The following is a 25,459-nucleotide window of genomic DNA, read 5'->3' as shown; positions in this document are numbered from 1 at the left end:
AGAAACACAAATTGGTCATGGGATGAATTTTATCAAATTAAAATCATTCATTCATTTTGGGAGATGAAATATACATTTCATTAATCCCCTAAATCCAATTATTTTAACTTAACAAAAGTCAAATCAACCTTGACCAAGGCCCAAACACATAGTCAAACATCACAAGTCAATAAAAATAGCTCAACATAATTTCTATACAATTACTCAATTAAAAATCACATTAAAAATGCATTTAAATTAAATTTAGTTTTGTCAAAATCTAAAACCTCTTTAAAACACCAAATAAATGACCAAGAGATTTATCCTAGGTCAAACAAGGTCAAAGGATCTTAGACAAAAAATTTCATGACTTTTGAAAAGTCAGAAGTATTTTTAAACAATTTAAAATATGCAGAAAAACAATTAATTCATGAAAAATATCAAAATTAATCCAAAATAATAATTTTAATTTAGAAAGTGAAAGAGGAAAATATTTAAAGATTTTTGGTGAAAGTCCCATATTTTTTGGATTAAAAATGAAATTAATATGAATTAATCAAAATAACACAATTAAATGAAAAATCAGAAAATATGGAAAATTAGGGGCCATCAGATCTCCCTCATTAACTGAGGTGGCAGGTCTGATGGCCACACGCGCGCGTTCCACCATGCACCAAGTCAAATGCGTTGTACGCGTGGTAATCAAAACCAAGGGCTAAGATTAAAACATTTTGAATGGATCATGTGGTTGAGAGGTGTGACAATACACCACCGGAGTTAGGGCTCCGATCTTCTTCTCCGGTGGACCTCACCGAACTGGTCCACCATCAACCATCACCAAAATGAAAAACAAAGACATGGATTTAAAGAAATAATGCTCAGGAGCTCGAATCTGGCCTCAATTTTCTCCAATTCCAAGTATATAAAAAGATACATGGATTTGAATTTTGAGGATTATGAACTGAGTTGCTTCGATTTGACCTCAAAATAACTCAATCTTGTTGCCTACATTGGTAGGACTTCAGCCAACCAAAAATCACAAAGAATGGTGAAGAATTGAGAGAGAATCAAAGAGATGAAGTTTCTGAAAAATCACCTTCGAGTTGATCCAATTTCACTTGATTTTGATTTGGATTTGCTTGCTTTCTCTTCCTCTTGCTTGCAGAAGCCAATTGAAATGGAAAGGGAAGTGAATTTATGGAGTTTGAACTTCCAAACAGAAGATGAAGTTCAAGCTCGATTTCAAGAGAAAACTTCAGAAGTTCTATGGAAATGAGGGTTTTGATCAGTCTAGCAAAGCTTGGGCAGGGTGTTCATGAAGTTTTGATCTCATTGCTCTTGTATTTATAGCCAATGCCATTGCTTTCTACACACTTTCATTTCAATGTTAAAAATTAACAACCTTCATCATGAGCTTGCATGGGCGTGTACAAAGCCCAAAGAATGATTGGAAAAGGTCCAAAAGTCTGCACATGTCATGCTAAAGGTGTTGCATCAAGCCATGCATTGTTGAATTGAATTGGATCATGAATTTCTTCCAAATGGTATCTCACATTGCACCCATGCACAAGTCCTTCAATTTTGATCCAAATAAGATGAACTTGGACTTTTTGGACAGGTGAGATCAAGGGGAACAACTTTCATGTTGAACACTTTTTCATTTGAAGCTTGGATCATGATGAAGTTTGAGGTAGAAGTTTGGAAAATCAAACATATTTGAAAATTTTCTATGTCCCAAGTCAAATGTTCACTTCTTCCACCTTGAATAACTTTTGCTATGGACTTCAAATGAAAAAAATTCCTTCATAAACGTTTTAGATATTTCAAACCTATTAAATTTGGGCACCAATTTGACCTCATTTGGATTTTTCATGAAGGAGTTATGCATTTTAGAAGTTGAGGAAAATCACTTGTTTAATGGAAATGGCCCAAAATGACCTATAATGTTTCCTCTTGGATTATGCATTTGTAAGTTGAATTTGAACTTCCTCCAAACATAAAAGTTAAATTAGACATCTTGAATTTGATCATGGAATTTGAATGGATTTCATATCATAATAATTGAGCAAGTTAAGATCTTGGGAAGTTGACCTCCAAACTAGGGTTTAGACAAAAATGACCTAAAATCTTTCACCATAAAAACTTATTTTCCAAGCCAAACTAGCTTTTGACTTCAACATGAAAGTTGTTTGTAATGTCATTTTGAGTAGCTTTTCCATTGGAATCATTTTCATATGACAAAAATTGTAGGAGATAATGTCTAGGGAACCCCTGTTTTGACTAGTTGACTTTCTCAGGTCAACCACCATGAACCATCTTGCTAGCTTGACATTATCTTGACTTTTGGGACTCATGGAGGATAATATATGTGTAAGATTATGTAATATTAAGTACCCCTTTAAATATTTGATCAAATGTTGAAGAAACTTATTGAGGAAGTTACACAAGATACACAGATGAATTAGGGTTTCCAAGGCAAACAAACTCCAAATTCTTGGTTATTTCTTGATCAAAATGACATGTGAAGATAATGGGGCTCCAAATATGATGCTTAGAGCCAAAGTGAACCATTTATTCATTGAACTCCTTACATTGAGGGTCTCAAACCCTATATATGAGTTTGATGGAGCATGGGTGAGCATACACACTACCTACAAAAGCAGCAAACTATACATTGACATATTTTTGGTATTTTGGTTAGTAAATAATGAAAAAAAAGTATATACAATCAAAAGTGTTTGGTGATCTCTCTCAATGCAAACCCAATGAATATGGGGTAAGAAGGATGCCAAGGTGTGATCCCAAAGCTAAAGCATATGATGAGATAGCATGAGGGATCTTAGATTCAAAATTGGGGTCTTACAGCTGCCCTTATTTAAGGACATTCTAATTGAGGATATGAAGGTTAAAGTCTTCGTATCGACTCAGTAGAATGGACTTAAATAACAATAATAGAGACAAATTTTGGTCCCTAAGATACCTCATGATACATATGATATGAACGTTAAAAGGAATCTCTGTAGGGAAAATATTGCCACAAAGGAAAAGAATCCGGAGAGACTGAAAGTCCACAGGAACATAATGCATTTCATAAGGAAAACTCACTGAGGAGACAGAGACTCTGGGGATAAAAGGTTGTGCGTAGGCCAGGCTACGTCTTAAAACTGCTGGAGACACAAGGAGAATTCCATGAAAATAAATCAATGGAATGACTCGGCAGGGGGTAGAGGAGACATCTGCAGGGGGAACGGGTAGGTCATAACAAAACTAAAATATGTGAACCAAGCAGGGGATTGGCGACTTCACTGAGGAAATACGCACTCAAACTCAATTGGGGAAGAACGAACTGCAACGCAGGAGTAACAGAAGTATATTATCCATTACCGGTTACTGGGTAGAAAGATAACATACCTTGATAGAGAGGCATCCATTACCGGTTAGGGTAAACATATCAAGGATGACTCGCTGAGGAAAATGAGGTGTGTTCCTTACCGGTTACTGGGTAAGAATAACCTTCCGGGGAAAATATCAAATAGGATTTACAACTACCGGTTACTAGGCAGAAGACCAAAGCAAGAGAATATTCGTCACTAGTTGAAGTGAACATATCAAGGATAGACTCAAGGGGAAGAATATATGTCATCGGCTAAGATGATCATATCAAGGATAGACTGCCGGAGGAAAGTAGAAATTATATCTATCAGTTACTGGATAGAATACTGAAAAGAGAATATCTTTCACTGGTTGAAGTGAACATATCAAGGATAGACTCAAGGGGAAAGTAGGATTTACAACTACCGGTTATTGGGTAGAAGACCGCAAAGGGGAGAAAAATTGTCATCGGTCAAGATGAATATATCAAGGATTAACTCTCTGGGGAATGAAAATAGGGATTACAACTACCTTTTTACTGGGTAGAAAACCACAAAGAGGAGAATATCCGTCACCGGCTAAGATGAATGTATCAAGGATAGACTCAAAGGGAAGAATATCCGTCATCGATTAGGATGAATATATCAAGGATATACTACTCGGGGAGACGTAAAATGAATCTACTGGGGAAAATTAAGAGGAACTAGATTACTTTTATCAGGTATTGGGTAAGAGTAAGGTACTCGCAAACCAAAAAAGAATATTACCAGTTACTGGGTAATAAACATTCGCGGGACCAAAAGTATCCATCTAGGTAAGAGCTAGAAAGAAATGGTCACACAGAGACTCGACCCGATGAGAACATCACTTAGGGGGAGTGGTTCCATCCAGACAATCAACTAGGGAGGAAGCTGAAATAATAATCGTCCACGAGGAAATGACTCAGTGGGGAATGAGAAAGGTTAAACTCTTTTTTCTTAAGGGGCTGACACTCTACAATTGAGGGAGGATAGACACACCAAATCTATATGGAGAAATAATATCAACATAGTAGAGGATCAGGAAATAAGGAATCAAATGCAATAACAATGAATAATGAACTATCTGATGTATGAATGTATATGTATGTATGATTGATGATTATGCTGACAAAACAATCACAAAGGATACAAATGTCACTGATCTGAATCATTGCTACAACACTCGGCTAATCCCGACAAGAAGGAAGCTCCAACAAAAAACTAGGGATGAATATAAATCCTCCACCGCTGAATATCTCAAACACTGCTGAGGAAGGATAAAAGATTTGTTGAGGACCCGAATTATCAACTCTGCGAGGAATTTTAGGTCAACATCATACCAAATGGGAGACAACTTTGCAGAGGACCAAAAATACTACTCAAGAATCAGTGCTGGCGAGGATCGGGAGTGAACTCCGCTGGGGACTTGAGGGAAATAAAACTTTGTGCTGGATCTATACAAACCATTGAGAATATGCGCCTACAACTCAGATAGGGAGGCGATTAACCAACTCAACTGGGGAGACTGATTTGCCGCTGGGGAGGAAAAAGTGACCAAACCAACTGCTTGGGGAAAACTAACAACACTCCGCACTTTGGGACTCACCTGTTCTCAGGCTGCGGTTGATATTCCTTACTGAAATGAATTTCTTTTAAAATTAATTGCTTTTTTATTTTAATAAAATGATTTTTATTATTTCAAAATTTTCAAAATTATCATCATAAAAATTCAATTCTATTTAGACGGACAATAAACAAGAGTAGAAACAATTGGATAAAAGCTCAACTTTATTTAATAGGATGGTAGTCTGTAAATGACAAGACTCCATAGATCAAAAGTTAAAAAATGGTAATTTACATGGAAAAGGGCTACATTGAATACAATGATCACTAATCCCTCTACCAACTTCAATATCCACTCTGCTCTTGGCTTCGGTTGAGGATGAATTAGAGTTGATTGACTTGCTCAAAACTGTTCTCAAGATCGGAGACCGATCGAATGTAGTTACTTACCATAATCCTTATTTTTTTTGCATAGATTGCCCCAATGTGGGGTAATCAATCTACCGGGATAAATTTTCTATTTTATGTGAAATTCTGGTGTAGTCAGAGTTCAGATGTTCTACTCCAAGTAATGACATCTGATCCAACATTGTTACTAATACAACAAGACAGTTATACAAATTAAAACCCAGTACTGATATGCACACATTCACAGATGTCACGACATCTGCTACTATATCACCATAGAATGGAAGAACACCCAGTTCTGTCCATCTGGTACAAAGACACAGCAGAGATCAAACATAGCACTTACTTCTGTTGAGCCTGCACAGTTATCAGCATGATGTCTCAACATTGATTTGAACATCACCTATTACAGCATTACAGGTTAACCTTCTTTTATAACACACAGAATTATAACGTGCAGAAGGTAAAAACACAAGTAATTGTTAACCCAGTTCGGTGCAACATCACCTACTCTGGGGGCATACCAAGCCAGGAAGAAGATCCACTATCAGCAGTATTAATTCCGAGTTAAACTCCCCCGTTTACAACTCTTCACTTAATCCCTACCCAATGCAATCTATACCTAGGAACTCCTAGATAGAAACCTCCAGTTTCCATTCCTATCACTACAATTACAATGTAATGCTAAACAACTTGAACTTGCTTCACAGCTTCGTTCAAGACCATAACAACTCTTACCTACAGGCTTTGAGTTACAAATAATCTCATGCTTTCGAGCACTGAGAAACACATGGTAACCTTCCCACAGGTTGGGAGGTTTACCTCACACACACCCCTAATTCTACATTATTTAAGGCTTACAAAACCTACGTTACAATCTGCTATTTATAACCTAAACACCCAACTGGATTTGGGCCTTCAGAAATCGCAGCAAACTTCTCCTTTGCTGTTACAAAGCTAGCAGAAAACTTCTGCTACAATCAAGGTCTTCAATCTTTTAGTTCCTAAAATATCTCCATATTTAGAAACTGTATATTCACCAAATATTCTGATTGAGTCTTCAAGATCTCCACAAATAACGCCACATAGGATTCTGACTAATCCCAGAATATTAAATCAGTTAACCCATACCAGAATTAACTAATTCAGTTTTATACACATGTGTGATGTCACAGTCACGATGTCGTGACATCTTACATGACATGTTGGTCCAGATGCTGAACTTCTTCAACCCAACATATTAAAACAACATAGGTGATTACATTATTTGTTTTACAAAATTACTGCCAATCCTATGGTACTAACAATCTCCCCCTTTGGCAAATTTTAGCTAAAACAAATAAACATTACACTAGACACCACATCCCAATATGGGTCTGCACTTCCTCTTTGTCATGGTCAACACCATCACTAACACCAACTTTGGTGTACATGAAAAAGAAGATGTACAAGAATCAATTGCATCACAACCCTTCCCCTCAACCCTAGAGCTTCCTGAAGAATATGTAATGCTGAGTACATAGATAATGTAACTCAGATCACAAGACACAACTGTCCTCTTAACTCAGATCACAAGACACAAGTGATATACCCAGTTAGTGACTTTTGTGCCTGAAACCAACTTCTGCTCGCTACCACATTTTGCTTGCTTCTGGTACATCCTCAGGACAATGTTTCTCTCCCCCTTTTTAGCTAAACATTTATAAATGAAACCTTCACAAAACCAGATCCAGGCGCAGTATGCCCAAATCTTAACAAACCCCATGGTTTAGAGGGAATGGAATGTCGCTCTTGTGAGAAGAGGAGTGCTGATACATCCTTTAAATAGGCCAGACCGTGCTTAGGAATTAACAGTAGGAGTAAGTGCTTGGTCAAGATCCATTAGTATTTGCTGAGAATCAGTCAGAGAATCACCACCAATATCCCAGACTATCTTTGAATACCTTTTATAGCTCTTGACTGTTTCTTTTCAGAAACAATAGTTTCAATGCGTGTAGACTATTCCATAAATGCAGTCAGACACGTTGCAAGCGATGTCTTAACATTCGACACGGCTTTTGTCTGTATTCTTCCTATCACTATTTCCTAAAACCACTTTCTCAGCTCTAGTGGTAGCTTGACATCTAGCACCATGCATGATCATGTTTTTGAACTCCAGCAGGTACATAGGATATCTTATGTCAAGACATCACATATGACATCTTGTGAACCCTCTTTGTTTTACCAAAATTGTTGCCAACACTTAGAATCAACAAACTCCCCCTTTGGCAAATTTTGGCTAAAACATATATCTGTCCTTTTTGTTCACAAGGTAAACTATCAGCAGTTAAATAACATAATAGAAGTTTAATCAGCAGCAGAAGCAAAACAATTACTAGCTATGGCTACTAGTAATACACACATGCACAAGGGTACTTCTCCTCCCCCTAAATCTATGCAACAAACAACAGAATTACTAGTTATGGATGCAACTAGTAAGACACACAAATTGTCCAGGGCAATGTCATGACATCCGGTCAGACATTCTTCTGCTCACTCAGCCTTGACACACACCACATCATCCCACTAACTAACAAGGTGCCATACCTTGTTATCTGAGAACACATAGACCACAAGCTTGATGATTACTTGCAGCGCAAAGACAGAACTCCCCCTGTCATGAACAACCAACTTTCCTCTTGAAACTTGGAGATTACACATGAACATATCCAACACCCCAAAGTTGGACCTTCACATACTTCCTGATTCAAAGAGAACCCAGACCACTTGATGAATGGAAAACATAAGACGCATCTTCATGTCTTCAAGAGCACACCCTCTGTTCAACCCTCTTGGCTGAACACATCCACACTCTGTGTCAATCTCTCTTCTAACCAGAACAGAAAACCACTTCACCAAATGTTCTAACATAAGTTAGGACATCCTTCACAACATAACAGAAAACACCATCTGATAATCTTCAGATATCACTGAGTCACCGGCTTGATCCAAAAGAAACCAGACACAAATTGGGACATATACATTCTCATCCCATTACTAGAGATAATCTTCCATAGATAGCTCAGAACTCCTACCACAAGCTCCAAGAGATGAATAGAAAACACCTCCTTTTGTCTTCAACTTACTACTTTTCTGCTCAAAAGTAATTTCTCTCAGGCTTTCCTCAAGAATAATTAGCTGCCATATGTTGATTATCTTGATTCTTCGAACTCACTTCTGAGATAGACCAAATGCCACTGGTTGATTACCTCCTTCATGAATCGTCATATGAAAAAGTCAAATGCCACTTTTTGACCTCTCCAAGTTTATCAGACTTCTCCCAAAGATATTTTGACCTTCCAAGTGAGACTTGAACTTCAAGCTACATGTTAAACAAAACTTAGATTCTCTAAGACATGAACATGTAACATCTTCTCCATCCAGCAACTCCAAAGAACTGCAATGAGAACGATCTTTTTGAAGTACCCAATCTACAACTCTGTAGACCCTTCTATCTTAAGTTGATGTGCCACTTCACCAACTAAGATTCTGATGTTGAACCAAATGTCACAACATTGTGTTTTAACATCTAGCTGTTGAGTTCAGCTCCTTCTTCTGCCACTTGAAAGAACTTCCTCCCTACACATAACAAGAGTCCAACGCTCTAATAGACTTGATTGTGGAACCAAGTTTGAGTAAACAACCTCCATCCTGCAGGTTTGCAGTTAAGTCATCCAAGCTCACACCTTGATGAATCCCTGCTTCTTCTCCAAAGACATCAGACACTCTGATGCATGAGTCTTCAGAAGGACCAGTTAGAGACTAACCCTTCAGCTATACCAAGGATTCCACTTCCTAAAGCAAGGTTGTTTCCATGATGTCAAGAATGCTGCCACTTGTTCTTAACTCCACAGTGTGCATTATCCAATGCACTTCCTTACCTAGATCATAAATAAACTGATCCAAGTAACCACCATCAAGACTATGATGTCTTCTTCTTCTTGTACACACCAAGGCTGAACATGTTTCTTTCCAGGAAACCTTCTCAGAGATCATATGCTTTTGCTGCCACCAAAGAGATAGACCATAAACCAATGTACTATCCTTCCTGTGATTCTGCGCAGGGTCTTGAAGAAGAGATGTTCCAACATCTTTAAGAACATCAATTATCTTGAGCTCCAGGATAATTAATTAAATACTTGTACTTGGCACAAGTAGACATTGATCTTAAATCCTTTCCCAATTATTCTTTCAGATACTTCCACCATAAGAATACTTTGAAAATACTCTTCTTGTGTCAATATCTTCTGCTTGCAAGCACCTCAACAGTTTTGAGAATCTTTCCAGATTAGATTCACCCTTAGGAATGAGAGAGACAAATCCTTCCTTGCAAATGTGTCACACAACAACCAGAACCCATGTGACACAGGTCAACAGCCAACCAGACCCTAGGCTGACCAAACGTGAGGAGGTTAACCAAAACTCCCCCTCAAATTAACAATCATGGAAACTCCACACCAATATCCAGGCATTGTACACAAATGTCTCAACATGACATACACTATCCCTACCAGTGGCAACTAACTCTATGAGTTATACCTATACATACTCCAATCACACCAATTAGACTCCTGTTGACCATAAGTACTAGTGAAAAAACAACACCAGTCAATAGTAGATATGCATTGCCAGAGCATACTACCTCAACCAACCTCTGAATCTTCATATTCTCACTCCTTGAAAGAACTGCCATTTCTGAGCAAGATTCATGGTCCCAATCCTCTTAAATGAAATAGCAATCAGGTTACCCCATTATTGACTTCTAGCATCCAGGTGACTTGTCTTCCAACACAACATAGTACTTCAGGGAACAACTATCCAACCCTGATCAATCTACAGGAATAAGACAAACAGCAGGAAATTGCACAATGTCACATCTCAACCAGCTCCACTTCTAGAGATCAGACTTCTAAAAGTGACCTTCTTGAGCACACACACAGTTGACCCTACCCTTGTCAACTTAGCACACACAGATGTCTCCTCTTCTAGGTCAGGAGTAGGTTCCAAACAAAAGTATCCCTTTGTTTGACACCTAAAAACATCTGCTCTTCAACCAGTAGCTGCATACTTGTTGAACAACATGTTCTAACATCACATAGAACATTAGTTCCACCTCCTTGGAACAAACCCTCCTTGAAAGTCTTCAAGGTCTTCATATATACTACCCAAGAGAGTAAAACAATCAGTGATCAGGTGATTCTTACCATCCTGAAGTGAGAACGTCATGATGAGTGGACTTGAGGAGACTCAAGTATCTTTGACATCTTCAGTAGATTATGATGAAATCTTGAATACAGCAGCCTTTCATCCACATGAGGGGAAACTATATCAGAGTTTGAGTTTTGCCAGGTATTATGCAGTGGAAATCATAATACAACTCAATCTATGAACACACACTTCACTAGATCAGCCTCCAAGAACATACCAAGTTTGAATATGATTCAATACTAGCATAGTTGTCCCACACAAAGGCCAATTGCCAACCTCCAGAGACAGGTACACACAGTTCCTGTCATGAATAGTCCACCCACCTACTTCAAGGGACCATTCAGGGAAATCACAAAACCTTCCACAGGTTCCAACATCAGTACTAACATAACTCCTTACAAGATACCAGAAAGTATCACCCATGGATCTCATCCAGAAACAGAACAGGATGCCTGCTCTGATACCAATTGAAATTCTGGTGTAGTCAGAGTTCAGATGTTCTACTCCAAGTAATGACATCTGATCCAACATTGTTACTAATACAACAAGACAGTTATACAAATTAACACCCAGTACTGATATGCACACATTCACAGGTGTCACGACATCTGCTACTATATCACCATAGAATGGAAGAACACCCAGTTCTGTCCATCTGGTACAAAGACACAGCAGAGATCAAACATAGCACTTACTTCTGTTGAGCCTGCACAGTTATCAGCATGATGTCTCAACATTGATTTGAACATCACCTGTTACAGCATTACAGGTTAACCTTCTTTTATAAAACACAGAATTATAACGTGCAGAAGGTAAAAACACAAGTAATTGTTAACCCAGTTCGGTGCAACATCACCTACTCTGGGGGCATACCAAGCCAGGAAGAAGATCCACTATCAGCAGTATTAATTCCGAGTTAAACTCCCCCGTTTACAACTCTTCACTTAATCCCTACCCAATGCAATCTATACCTAAGAACTCCTAGATAGAAACCTCCAGTTTCCATTCCTATCACTACAATTACAATGTAATGCTAAACAACTTGAACTTGCTTCACAGCTTCGTTCAAGACCATAACAACTCTTACCTACAGGCTTTGAGTTACAAATAATCTCACGCTTTCGAGCACTGAGAAACACATGGTAACCTTCCCACAGGTTGGGAGGTTTACCTCACATACACCCCTAATTCTACATTATTTGAGGCTTACAAAACCTAGGTTACAATCTTCTATTTATAACCTAAACACCCAACTGGATTTGGGCCTTCAGAAATCGCAGCAAACTTCTCCTTTGTTGTTACAAAGCTAGCAGAAAACTTCTGCTACAATCAAGGTCTTCAATCTTTTAGTTCCTAAAATATCTTTTAGTTCCTAAAATATCTCCATATTTAAAAACTGTATATTCACCAAATATTCTGATTGAGTCTTTAAGATCTCCACAAATAACGCCACATAGGATTCTGACTAATCTCAGAATGTTAAATCAGTTAACCCATACCAGAATTAACTAATTCAGTTTTATACACATGCGTGATGTCACAGTCACGATGTCGTGACATCTTACATGACATGTTGATCCAGATGTTGAACTTCTTCAACCCAACATATTAAAACAATAGAGGTGATTACATTATTTGTTTTACAAAATTACTGCCAATCCTATGGTACTAACATTATGTCTCTAATTTTTGCTTGGATCACTCTTTCGGGTTTTCAATCCACCGAGACGCTCATTTTTTCCTAAGCCGACCTTTCGTGTTTTCAATTTAGCGAGCTATTCTTTTCTTTTTAGGCGAAGTATTTCTTGACTGCACAGGAATTCACAGGACGTGTGAACTCTTCACCTTTCATAGTTGTAAGAATCAAAGCACCTCCTGAAAAGGCTCTCTTAACAACATATGGGCATTCATAGTTAGGAGTCTATTTGCCCCTATCATCTGGTTTGAAAGATAAATCTTCTTGAGCACAAGGTCACCTTCTCTGAATACACGAGGCCTGACCTTCTTATCAAACACCTTCTTCATTCTTTGTTGGTACAACTGACCATGGCACATGGCAGTCAATCTCTTCTCTTAAATCAAATTCAGCTGATCATACCCGGTCTGACACCATTCAGCTTTTGTCAACTTGGCTTCCATTAAGACACTCAGTGATGGGATTTCAACCTCCACGGGAAGCACAACTTCCATGTCATAAACAAGCGAGAAAGGGGTTTCCCCTGTTGAAGTGCGGATGGATGTACGATACCCATGCAAAGAAAATGGGAGAATCTCATGCCAATCCTTGTAGGTCACAACCATTTTCTGAATGATCTTCTTGATGTTCTTATTCGTAGCTTCAACAACCCCATTCGTCTTAGGTCTGTAGAGAGAATAACTATGATGTGCAATCTTGAAGTCTTTGCAAAGAGCTTCCACCATATTGTTGTTCAAGTTCAATCCATTGTCAGTAATGATCTTACATGGCACACCATACCGGCATATAATTTGATTCTTGATAAACCTCACAACAACTTGTTTGGTTACATTTGCATACGATGTCATTTCAACCCACTTTATGAAGTAATCAATAGCCACCAAAATTAAGCGATGTTCATTCGAAGCTTTAGGCTCAATCATGCCAATCATATCAATTCCCCACATGGAGAAGGGCCATGGAGAGGAAATGACATTCAACATTGTCAGAGGAACATGAATCTTATCTCCATAAACTTGACACTTGTGGCATTTCTTCACAAACTTGCAACAGTCAGATTCCATTATCAGCCAATAGTAACATGCTCTCGACATCTTCTTAGCCATAGCATGTCCATTGGAATGAGTATCAAAGGAACCTTCATGGACTTCAGTCATCAATAAGTCAGCTTCGTGTCTATCCACGCATCTAAGCAAAACCATATCGAAGTTTCTCTTGTAAAGCACATCACCATTTAGGTAGAAGTTGCCAGCTAATCTCCTCAAAGTCTTCTTATCTTTCAAAGATGCCCCAGACGGGTAAATTTGACTTTGGAGGAAACACTTGATATCAAAATACCATGGCTTTTCATCTTTGACCTCTTCAAAAGCAAACACATGAGCTGGCCTATCAAGACGCATCACCGTTAGATTAGGAACTTCATTCTAGAATTTCACCATAATCATTGAAGCTAACGTTGCAAGAGCATCTGCCATCCGGTTTTCATCTCGAGGGATATTATGAAACTCAACCTTTGTAAAGAAAGTTGAAATCCTCCTCGCATAATCTCTATATGGTATCAAACCGGGTTGATTCCACTCCCATTCACCTTTGATCTTATTTATAACCAAAGTTGAATCTCCATAGACGTCAAGATACTTGATTCTGAGATAAATGGCCTCTTCAAGCCCCATAATGCAAGCTTCATACTCAGCCATATTGTCCGTACACTTGAAAGTTAACCTAGCTGTAAATGGAAAATGAGTTCCTTGAGGAGTAATAAACATTTCCCCAATGCCATTACCGTATTGATTAACAGCTCCATCAAATATCATGCCCCAACGGGAACCAGGTTTTAGCCCTTCTTCAAGCAATGGTTCATCGCAATCTTTCATTTTCAAGTATAAAATCTCTTCATCAAGAAAATCATATTGCACTGACTGGTAATCTTCAATCGGTTGGTGAGCCAAATGGTCAGCCAAGACACTACCTTTGATCACTTTCTGAGATCGGTATTCAATATCATACTCGGATAACAATATCTGCCAACGGGTAATCCTCCAAGTTAAAGCAGGCTTCTCAAAAATATACTTGATTGGATCCATTTTGGATATCAACCAAGTAGTATGATTTAACATATACTGGCGTAGACGCTTAGCAGCCCAAGCCAATGTGCAACAAGTCTTTTCAAGCATAGAATACCGAGTCTCACAATCGGTGAATTTCTTACTGAGATAGTAAATAGCATACTCTTTCTTTCCAGTTTCATCTTGCTGACCAAGAATACAACCCATACTTTCTTTAAGTACAGTCAAATACATGATCAATGGTCTTCCTTCAACAGACGGAGACAGAATCGGAGGCTCAAGCAAATACTCTTTGATGTTGTCAAAAGCTTTTTGGAAATCTTTGGTCCAATCACAACAGTGATCTTTCCGAAGAAGCTTGAATATAGGCGCACATGTGGCAGTCATATGTGATATAAATCTCGAGATATAATTCAAGCGACCGAGAAAATCTCTGACTTGCTTCTCAGTTTTGGGCGCAGGCATCTCTTGTATTACTTTGACCTTGGCAGGATCAACTTCAATACCCTTCTCACTGACAATAAATCCCAACAACTTACCAGAGTGAACACCAAAAGTACACTTATTAGTATTCAAGCGGAGTTTATACTTCCTCAAACGCTGGAATAGCTTCAATAAATACTCAACATGCTCATCTTCAGTCCTCGATTTGGCAATCATATCATCAACATAGACCTCAATCTCTTTATGAATCATATCATGGAAAAGAGTCGTCATGGCTCTCTGGTACGTTGCACCAACATTCTTCAAACCGAAAGGCATCACTCTATAACAAAATATTCCCCAAGGCATAATAAATGTGGTTTTCTCCATATCTTTGAGTGCCATCTTAATCAAAGTATAACCGGAAAATTCGTCCATAAACGAAAAGACTTTGAATTTAGTTGTATTGTCTACCAACATATCAATGTGTGGCAGAGGGAAATCATCTTTTGGACTGGCTTTGTTCAAATCTCTATAATCAGCGCACATGCTTAAGTAGACAAGATAATTCATCAGATACTTCTTCATTAGTCTCTTCCTCGGCCTCAAACACAGGGAAATCAAAGTTTGGAGAGGGAGTAGAATCATTGTATTCAATGGATTTGGGAACCAACCTGCATAATGATTTGATATTTTGATTTTAGAGATGTGAATTGTGACCAAATATTATACAGATGGACAATTATTATTTATTTATGTTTTTTGGTGATTACCATTTTCAGAAAAGCAAAAAGTAAAAATAAAACATCATAGATGTGGATGAATAGAATAGCATTTTATTAATGATAATCGAAAATGTCTAATAATGTTCACTTCTCCCTTAGGCATAGGAGAAGGATTTTTCTTAAAACATGAAAACAAATTACTTAGAGTGGTGGACGATAACAGGAATATCAACAGCAATCCAATTGTTGCAAGTCTCGCCATGCGTCCCAAAGTTGGCGCAACCTTCGTCTTTATCCCCCTCAATCACAGCAGCTGAGTGTTGTTCATTACCATGAATGAACCCTCCAATATGGAAACTCGATTTCACTTCTCCAACTTTGAAGTTGAACGGCCTTTGTTGAAATCCCAATCCGGCTCTATTTTTGTTCTCAGGAATTTCTACCATGCGGCCCCACTGATCAGTGTTGCCTACCTCAATAGCCTTCTGAGCATCCTTGAAAGAAGACATGGGTGCACCCGTTTTCTTTACTTCAGCAATAGACAAGGCTTGGAACAGAGTTCCAACCTCCTCATCAGCTTCAACATACGAAAAGGATGAGAGATGACTTACTAAAAGCGCCTTCTCTCCACCAACAACGACAAGCTTGTTGTTCTTCATAAATTTCAGCTTCTGGTGTATAGTGGATGTTACAGCTCCAGCCTCATGAATCCATGGCCTTCCCAATAAACAGCTATAGGCCGGGTGGATATCCATTACTTGAAAAGTAATATGAAAATCACTCTGTAGCGGTAAACTCATGACCATTAAGCTATGAATAAACTTAACGTCAATAAAACCAGAGTCACCACCTCGCTTTTATTGTTTCCAAGGGAAAAGGGAAAAGTACGAACAAAACCCAAAGATAATAAGTTTTCAAATCAAAACTAATAAAATGTCAGAGATTACAGGTAAGGGGGTTGGTTACACAGAGGGAAGGTGTTAGCACCCAAAGTGTCCTAGGTACTCCTAGGGAGCCCTTTCTTATGTGCATATATATTTTTGTACAAAATGATGTTTTCAATAAATAGAGTGGAGGGATGAGAAAAGAATTCATTAATTACATTTTTGTGTTTGACAAGACCTTCAGACCTGTGCCTACGTACCAACATAAAATAAGGGATCAAAACCTCGTAGTTCGTGGTAACAATTTCAAAGTGGATGCATTGCTTTTAACAAAAAATTAAGTTTAACAAAGGCCTAAAAAGTTTGAATGAGTGTTATTTCTTTTTATCTTTTGAAATTTTAATTCAAGTATAGTTAAGTTCATTTACAAATTTGATTAAGAAAAGAGTTTAAAAATTCAATGGCATAAGGGCAAAGTTTCTAATTTGCAATATGGTCTAAGTTTCGAAATCACAAACAAAGAAAATTTTGAAAGAGGGGAGAGATTTGAAATTAAAGAAGTGGGGAAGAGATGAAGAGACTAATCCTAAGCAAAAATTTAAAAGTTAAGAGTTGAAAAGATCTGACCAATGGGCTGCAATCCAATAGACAAGAATGTCATATAGAAACCTAAATTTCCCTTGGACTTTAGAGTCAAGCAATATCAATACACAAATAGCAAGATTGAGAGGAAGGCATCAAATAAAGATAGCCACATCCAAGCTTAGCAACTTCATGATCTTCCATGTATCATATGCCTTCAAAGATAAGCATTAGACACAAGTTTAAAATAACAGCTTCATCAAGATCATATTACAGATGAACTCAAAAGGATCTTCAATATTTGCATCAGATGAAATTTCACTTCACAAGCACTTGGTTTCATGAAAGTTGGCATTGGCCAAGTCCTTCTGCATATGGAGTGTTGCCTAATTCTAAGTCCAATGTCTCAGATCAAATCCAACAGTCCACACAAATGTCTTTTAGGGTTTTTGTTGTTATTATGTACATTAAGGTCAAAAGACCACAAAAACAAACAAGTATATACAATCACAATATAATCACAAGATAAGGCTCAAATGAGCAAAGTAGAAATGGCATTAAGGTAAGCAAGTTGAATGGTATGAATAATGGCAAATGAATAAGACTTAAAAAATTAAAGTGCATAAAAGTAAATGGCTTGAAATTAAATGTTAGTTGTTAGTTGATTAGAAGTTAGTATTGCTTTTTCTTTTGTTTAAGTCATTCTTTTGAGAACATTCAACCCACTATTCACAAGCATGGATCCTTGAACCAAGACATCTTCCAAAGGAAGGAAAAAAGGCCAAGTTTCCACACAATACCATGAAAGAGGGGAGACTTACAATCTCACTTACTAGAATGTTATGCCTTTTGTGTCAACAATTTAGCGTTATGTTAAGCAATCGTAATTGGACTTATGTAGAAGTTGCAACTATTTGAGGTTGGGCAAAAGAATTTTTGATGTTAATGCATGTTAGAGACATAGTATAATGAACTATGCTCCTAAAATATACCACACATAAAAAGAATATGCAAAAGAGGTGGACCTAATCTCATCCATACTTATGTTGATTTTGCAATCAACTAGCCTTAGGATATAGAGATATCATAGGTCCATGATATGAATGAATAGAGAAGGGGATTGAGATGAAGAGGGAGGGGGAATGGAATCAACACAAATTGGTCAAAGGAGGACTTTTATCAAATTAAAATCATTCATTCATTTTGGGAGATGAAATGTATATTTCATCAATCCCCTAAATCTAATGATTTTAACTCAACAAAGTCAAATCAACCTTGACCAAGGCTCAACAACACAAGTCCAATTCAACAAGTCAATATTAGAAGCTCAACACAACTTATTTTGCATTTAAGCAAATAAAATCAATTAAAATATGCATTAAATTAAATTATGGTTTATCAAAATTCTAAAACCTCATCAAAACACCAAAGAAATGGCCATGAGATTTATCATAGGTCAAACAAGGTCAAAGTACCTTGGAGAAAAAATTTCATAATTTTTGGAAACTTAAAAGTATTTTTAAACAATTAAAAATATTCACAAAATCAATTAAAACATGAAAAATATTAATAATGATCCAAAAAATAATTTAATTCAGAAAATGAAAAAGGAATTTATTTTTAAAAAATTTGGTGAAACTCTCATATTTTTTGGATCAATATTAAAATTAATATGAATTAATGAAAATAAACCAAATAAAATGAAAATCAAAAAATAAGAAAAAACGTGGACCACTTGATCTCCCTCATTAATTGAGGTGGCAGATTTAGTGGCTACTAGCGCGCCTTCCACAATAGTCACGAGTCAGCACGCAACACAAGTGGTAATCATTTTCAACGCGCGAGATTAGAACATTTCAAATGGATCGTGTGGTTCTGATGAGCGCCAACGCATCATCGGAGCCAAAGCTCTGGTCTCCTTCTCCGGTGAGCTTCAGCGGACTGGTTCACTCACAACCATCACCAAAATTAAAAATAAGGACATGAATTTAAATTAAAAATGCTCAAAAGCTCGAATGTGGCCTCAATTTATCCTAACTCCAAGTATATTGAAAGATACAAGGAGTTGAAATTTGAGGTGCACGATCTGAGTTGCTTCGATTTAACCTCAAAACAACTCAATCTTGTTGCCTACATTGGTAGGACTTCAGACAACCAAAGATCCAAGAGAATTATAAAGAATTGAGTGAGAATCGAAGAGATGAAAAATTCTAGAAAATACCTTCAATGCAGGTCTGTGCTCGATTGATCTTGCTCTTGCTTGCTCTTGATCTTGCTTACGACACTTGATAGAGTAGAATTGAATGGACAAAAAGCTCAGGATCCTTGGAGATTTGAATCTTAAAACAGTGAGATTCAAACTCAATTTCCAATGGATATTATCAATATTATCCTTTGAAATGAGAGGGTTTGGAGGTTTGGAATCAAATCTGGCACACAGGGTCCTTGTTTCTGAGCATAGAGGGCTCTATTTATAGCCAAATGGATTGATATTTGCACACTTAAAATGAAATCCAAAAATAGCAATGTACATTGCATGGGTGCATGGGCGTGTAACAGTCCCATGTAATCACTTATTCTGATCCATAATTGAGTACAAGCATTGCTGAGATCATGTTGGAATGTTATGCATTGGTGTATGGAATGTTCAAGTTCAAATTGTGCCAGATGATCACTCATGTTCAAGCCATGCGCAACCCATTCAAATCTTGTCCAAAATCGATTAAATTAGACTTTTTGGAAATCTTAGGTCAAGAGGAACAACTTTCATGTTGAACACTTTTTCATTTGAAGCTTGGGTCATGACAAATTTTGAGGTGGAAGTTGGAAAAATCAAACATGTCAAAAAAAATTCTAAGTGTCAAGCCACATGTTCACTTATTCCACCTTGGCCAACTTTTTATGTGAGCTTCAAATGAGAAAAGTTACTTTATAAAAGTTGTATCTATCTTAACTTCCTTCAAAATGGTCACAAATTTGACCTCATTTGGATTTAATATGAAGGAGTTATGCATTTTTGAAGTTGAGGAAAATCACTTGTTCAATGGCATTGGTCCAAAATGACCTATAATGTATCCTCATATCACATGCACATAAAAGTTGAATTTGTTCTTCCTCCAAACATAAAAGTTGAAGTAGACATCTTTAATTTGATTGTGCAACATGCAAGTATTTCATCTCATAAAAAATGAGCAAGTTATGGTCTTGGGAAGTTGACCTCCAAATTAGGGTTTAGACAAAATGACCTATAATCTTTCACCATAAAAAATGACTTTCCAAGCAAAACTAGCTCTAGACCTAAACATGAAAGTTGTTTGTGATGTCATTTATAGTAAATTTGCTCTTGGAATCATTTTCATATGACAAAAATTGTAGGAGATAGGGTCTAGGGAACCCCAGTTTTGATCAATTGAATTCCTCTGGTCAACCACCATGAACAACTTGTTAGCTTGCAATTCTCTTGACTTTTGGGACTCATGGTAGATCATATATGCATAATATGATGAAATTGGAAGTATCCCTTTAAATATTTAATCAATTGTTGAAGAAGCTTGTTGAAGAAGTCACACAAGATACCCAGATGAACTAGGGTTTCCAAGGCAAACCAATTCCAAACTCTTGATGATTTCTTAACCAAAATAACATGTGAAGCTCATGGGGATCCATATATGATGTCTAGAGCCATAGTAGATCAAATATTGGTTGAGCTCCTTTCAATGAGGGTCTTAAACCCTAGATGTGAGCTTGATGAGTCAAAGGTGAGAATGTGTACTACCTACAAAAGAGTTAGACAATACAATGACATATTTTTGGTATTTGGTTAGTAGAATGATAGAATACAAAGTATGACACAATCAAATGGTGCTTGGTGATCTCTCCCAATGCAAACCTAATGAATGAAGGGTAAGGAGGATGCCAAGGTGTGTTCCCAATGCTAATGCATATGATGAGAATAGCGTGAGGGATTTTAGGGTCAAAATTAGGGTCAAAATTAGGGTCTTACAACTTCCCCTATTGAAGGACATTCTAGCTGAGGAGGTGAAGTTTAAAATCTTCGCATCGACTCAGTAGAATGGGATTAAATAACAACATATAGAAACAAATTTTGGTCCCTAAGATACCTCATGATGCATATGATATGGATGTTAAAATAATCTCTATGGGGAAAATGTTGCCACAAAAGAAAAGAATCCGGAGAGACTGAAAGTCCGCAGGAGCATAATGCATTCTGTAAGGAAAACTCGCTGGGTAGACAAAGACTATGGGAATAAAGAGGATCATGCGTAGGCTAGGCTACGACTTGAAAACTGTTGGGGACACGAGGGATTCCATGAAAATAAATCAATGGAAAGACTCAGTCGGGGAAAAAAACGACATCTGTAAGGGAAGCGAGTAGATCAGTACAAAGCTGAAATACTCAAGCCAAGCATGAAACGGCGATTTCACCAAGGAAATGTGCACTCAAACTCTACTAGGGAAGAAACAATCTTAGACACCGGAGTAACAGAAGTATATTGTCCATTACCGGTTACCGGGTAAAGGAACAACAAACTCTGACAGGGAGGACATCTGTTACCGGTTAGGGTAAACATATCAAGGATGACTCGCTAAGGGAAACCAGGAGGTGTATTTGTTACCAGTTACTGGGTAAGAATAAACTACTGGGGAAAATCCAAAAATAGGATTTACAACCACCAGCTACTGGGCAGAAGACCAAAGGGAGAGAATATCAGTCACTAGTTAAAGTGAACATATCAAGGATAGACTCAAAGGAAAGAAAATCCGCCATCGGTTAGGATAAACATATCAAGGATAGACTTGCCTGGGGAAATCAATGAGGATATTCGTCATCGGTTAAGATGAACATATGAAGGATAAACTGCTTGAAAGAGTAGGAATTACATCTATCGAACGCTGGATAGAATACCAGAAAGAGAATATCTGTCACCGGTTAGGATGAACATATCAAGGATAAACTCCGAAGGGAGGAATAGGAATTATATCTATCAGTTACTGGATAGAAAACCACAAAGATAATATCCGTCATCGGTTAGGATGAAGATATCAAGGATAAACTCTACAAAGGGGAGAAAAGCAGGATTTACAACTACCAGTTACTGGGTAGAAGACCGCAAAGAGAAGGAAACTCGTCACCGATTAGGATGAACATATCAAGGATTAACTCTCTGAAGAACGAATAGGGATTACAACTACCTTTTACTGGGTAGAATACCAAAAAGAGAATATCCGTCACCAGTTAGGATGAACATATCAAGGATAAACTCAAAGCAGGGGAAGAAAATATTCGTCATCAATTAGGATGAACATATCAAGGATATACTTCCTGGCGAAATGTGAAAACGAATCAGCTGGAGAAAAAAGGGGTACTCTTGTCGGGTATTGGGCAAAAAGTGACATAATGCAAACTAAGATGAATATTACCAGTTACTGGGTAATAGACTCTTAGGGGACCCAAGAATCTATCTAGGTAAGATCTAGAAAGAAACAGTCAATCAAGACTCAACCAAATGAGGATATAACTCAAGGGGAGTGGTTCCATCTAGATAATTAACTGGGGAGGAAACTAAAATAACAATCATCCACGAGGAAATAACTCAGTGGGGAATGGAGAAGGGTTAAAGTCTTTCTGCTTAAAGGGGTCGACACTCTATAATTGAAGGAGGACAGACACACCGAACCTGCATGGGGATAAAGTACCACCATAGCAGAGAGTTAAAATAACAATGAATCACAAGGTGTAATGATGCAATAATGAAATTTCTGAATGTATATGTATATGTATATGTATATGATTATGCTGACAAAATGATCGCAAAGGATACAAATGTCGCTGGTTTGAATCATCGATACAATTCTCGGCCAATTTGTACAAGAGGGAAACAACTGCTAGAGAAAAGATCAACTATCTCAAAGGCTCAATCCTGGCTGGGGAAAGCACAAGGATTTGCTGAGGAAAACTATTATCCACTCTGCAAGGAATTTTAGGTCAACACTATGTCACATGGGTGACAACCCTGTAGGGGATTAACACAATAGCTTCACAGAATCAAGGAGCAACTCTGACGATCTGCGACGAACCAAAATTTGCCAAAATTGTAAAAACTGCCAAAATAACATGCCTATAACTCAAGGGAGGCCAACAAACTCGGCTGGGGAAACCACTAGAACTCGGCTACTGAAATGATGTCGGGGATGAAATAGGGATTACACCCACTACTTGGGGAGAACCAATAATGCTCGGTATTTTAGGGCTTACCGCTTTTCAAACTCTTGTTGATATTCCTTTAAATGATATCGATCGTTTAAAATAACTACTTTTATATATTTAAGAAAATATGATTTTAATTTCAAAAATGATCATAATAAAATTTAAATCTATTTGGCTAAATTAAACAAGAGTAGAAAAAATTGGATAAAAAGCTCAACTTTATTTAATGGAATGGTAGTCTGTAAATGACAAGACTCCATAGATCTTTACAAAAGTTATAAAATGGAAATTTACATGGAAAAAGGCTACATTGAATACAATTACCACTAATCCTTCTACCAACTTCTGATATCCACTGTGCTCTTGGTGACTTCATCGGAGATGGTGACTCAGAATTGACCGACTTGCTCAAGAATGTCTTCAAAACTGAAGATCAGCAGGATGTAGTCACTTGCCATATTCCCTAATTTTTGCATAAATTGCCCCAAGGTGGGATACTTAATTTATCGGGATGGTTTTTTCTGTTTTTATGTCTCTAACTTTTGCCTGGATCCCCCTTTCGGGTTTCAATCCACCGAGACGCTCATTTTTGCCTAAGCCGCCCTTTCAGGTTTTCAACTTAGCGAGTTTTTCCTTTATTTTTAGGCGAAGTATTTCTTGACTGCATCTGTATTCACAGGACGAGTAAACTCTTCACCATCCATAGTTGTAAGAATCAAAGCATCGCCCGAAAAGGCTCTCTTAACAACGTATGTGCCTTCATAATTAGGAGTCCATTTGCCCATTGCATCTGGTTTGAAAGATAGAATCTTCTTGAGCACCAGGTCACCTTCTCTGAACACACGAGGTATGACCTTCTTATCAAAAGCTTTCTTCCTCCTCTGCTGATATAACTGACCATGACACGTGGCAATTAACCTCTTCTCTTCAATCAAATTCAGCTGGTCAAATCTGGTCTGACACCATTCAGCCTCAATCAACTTGGTTTCCATCAAGACACGCAATGATGGGATCTCCACCTCTACCGGGAGCACATCTTCCACGTCATAAACAAGTGAGAAAGGGGTTTCCCATGTTGAAGTGCGGATGGATGTATTATACCCGTGCAAAGCAAATGGGAGCATCTCATGCCAATCCTTATACGTCACAACTATCTTCTGAATGATCTTCTTGATGTTATTGTTTGCAGCTTCAACAGCCCCATTCATCTTAGGTCTGTAGGGAGAACAATTATGATATGCAATCTTGAAGTCTTTGCAAAGAGCTTCCATCATGTTATTGTTCATGTTTGATCCATTATCAGTAATGATCTTGCTTGGCACACCATACTCGCATATAATCTGATTTTTGATAAACCTCACAACAACTTGCTTGGTTACATTCGCATACGATGCCGCTTCAACCCACTTTGTGAAGTAATCAATAGCCACCAAAATGAAACGATGTCCATTCGATGCTTTAGGCTCAATCATACCGATCATATAAATTCCCCACATGGAGAAGGGCCGTGGAGAGGAAATGACGTTCAACAGTGTCGGAGGAACATGAATCTTATCTGCATAAATTTGACACTTGTGGCATTTCTTCACAAATTTGCAACAATCAAATTCCATTGTCAGCCAATAGTAACTTGCTCGCAACATCTTATTTGCCATAGCATGTCCATTGGAATGAGTACTAAAGGAACCTTCATGGACCTCAGGCATTAATAGGTCTGCTTCGTGTCTATCCACGCATCTGAGCAGAACCATATCGAAGTTTCTCTTGTACAATACATCACCATTTAGGTAGAAATTGTCGGCTAGCCTTCTCAAAGTCTTCTTATCTTTCAAAGATGCCCCAGGCGGGTAAATCTGTTTTTAGAGAAAACACTTGATATAATAATACCACGATTTTTCATCTTTGGCTTCTTCAACAGCAAACACATGAGTTGGCCTATCAAGACGCATCACAGTCAAATTGGGAACTTCATTCCAATATTTCACTACAATCGTTGAAGCCAACGTTGCAAGAGCATCTGCCATCCGGTTTTCATCTCAAGGGATATGATGAAATTCAACCTTTGTAAAGAAAGTTGAAATCCTCCTCGCATAATCTCTATATGGTATCAAACTAGGTTGATTCGTCTCCCATTCACCTTTGATTTGATTCATAACCAAAGTTGAATCTCCATAGAAGTCCATGTCATACCCTAAATTTTTCCCCATCTAAAGTCATTCTCCTATATTTCAGTCATTTATATTCGTTCATCTGTGTCTACTCACT

The sequence above is a fragment of the Lathyrus oleraceus genome, chromosome 6, assembly GCF_024323335.1.
Source record: "Lathyrus oleraceus cultivar Zhongwan6 chromosome 6, CAAS_Psat_ZW6_1.0, whole genome shotgun sequence".
In the NCBI taxonomy this organism is placed as follows: Eukaryota; Viridiplantae; Streptophyta; class Magnoliopsida; order Fabales; family Fabaceae; genus Lathyrus; species Lathyrus oleraceus.
This window is presented reverse-complemented; position numbering follows the sequence as displayed.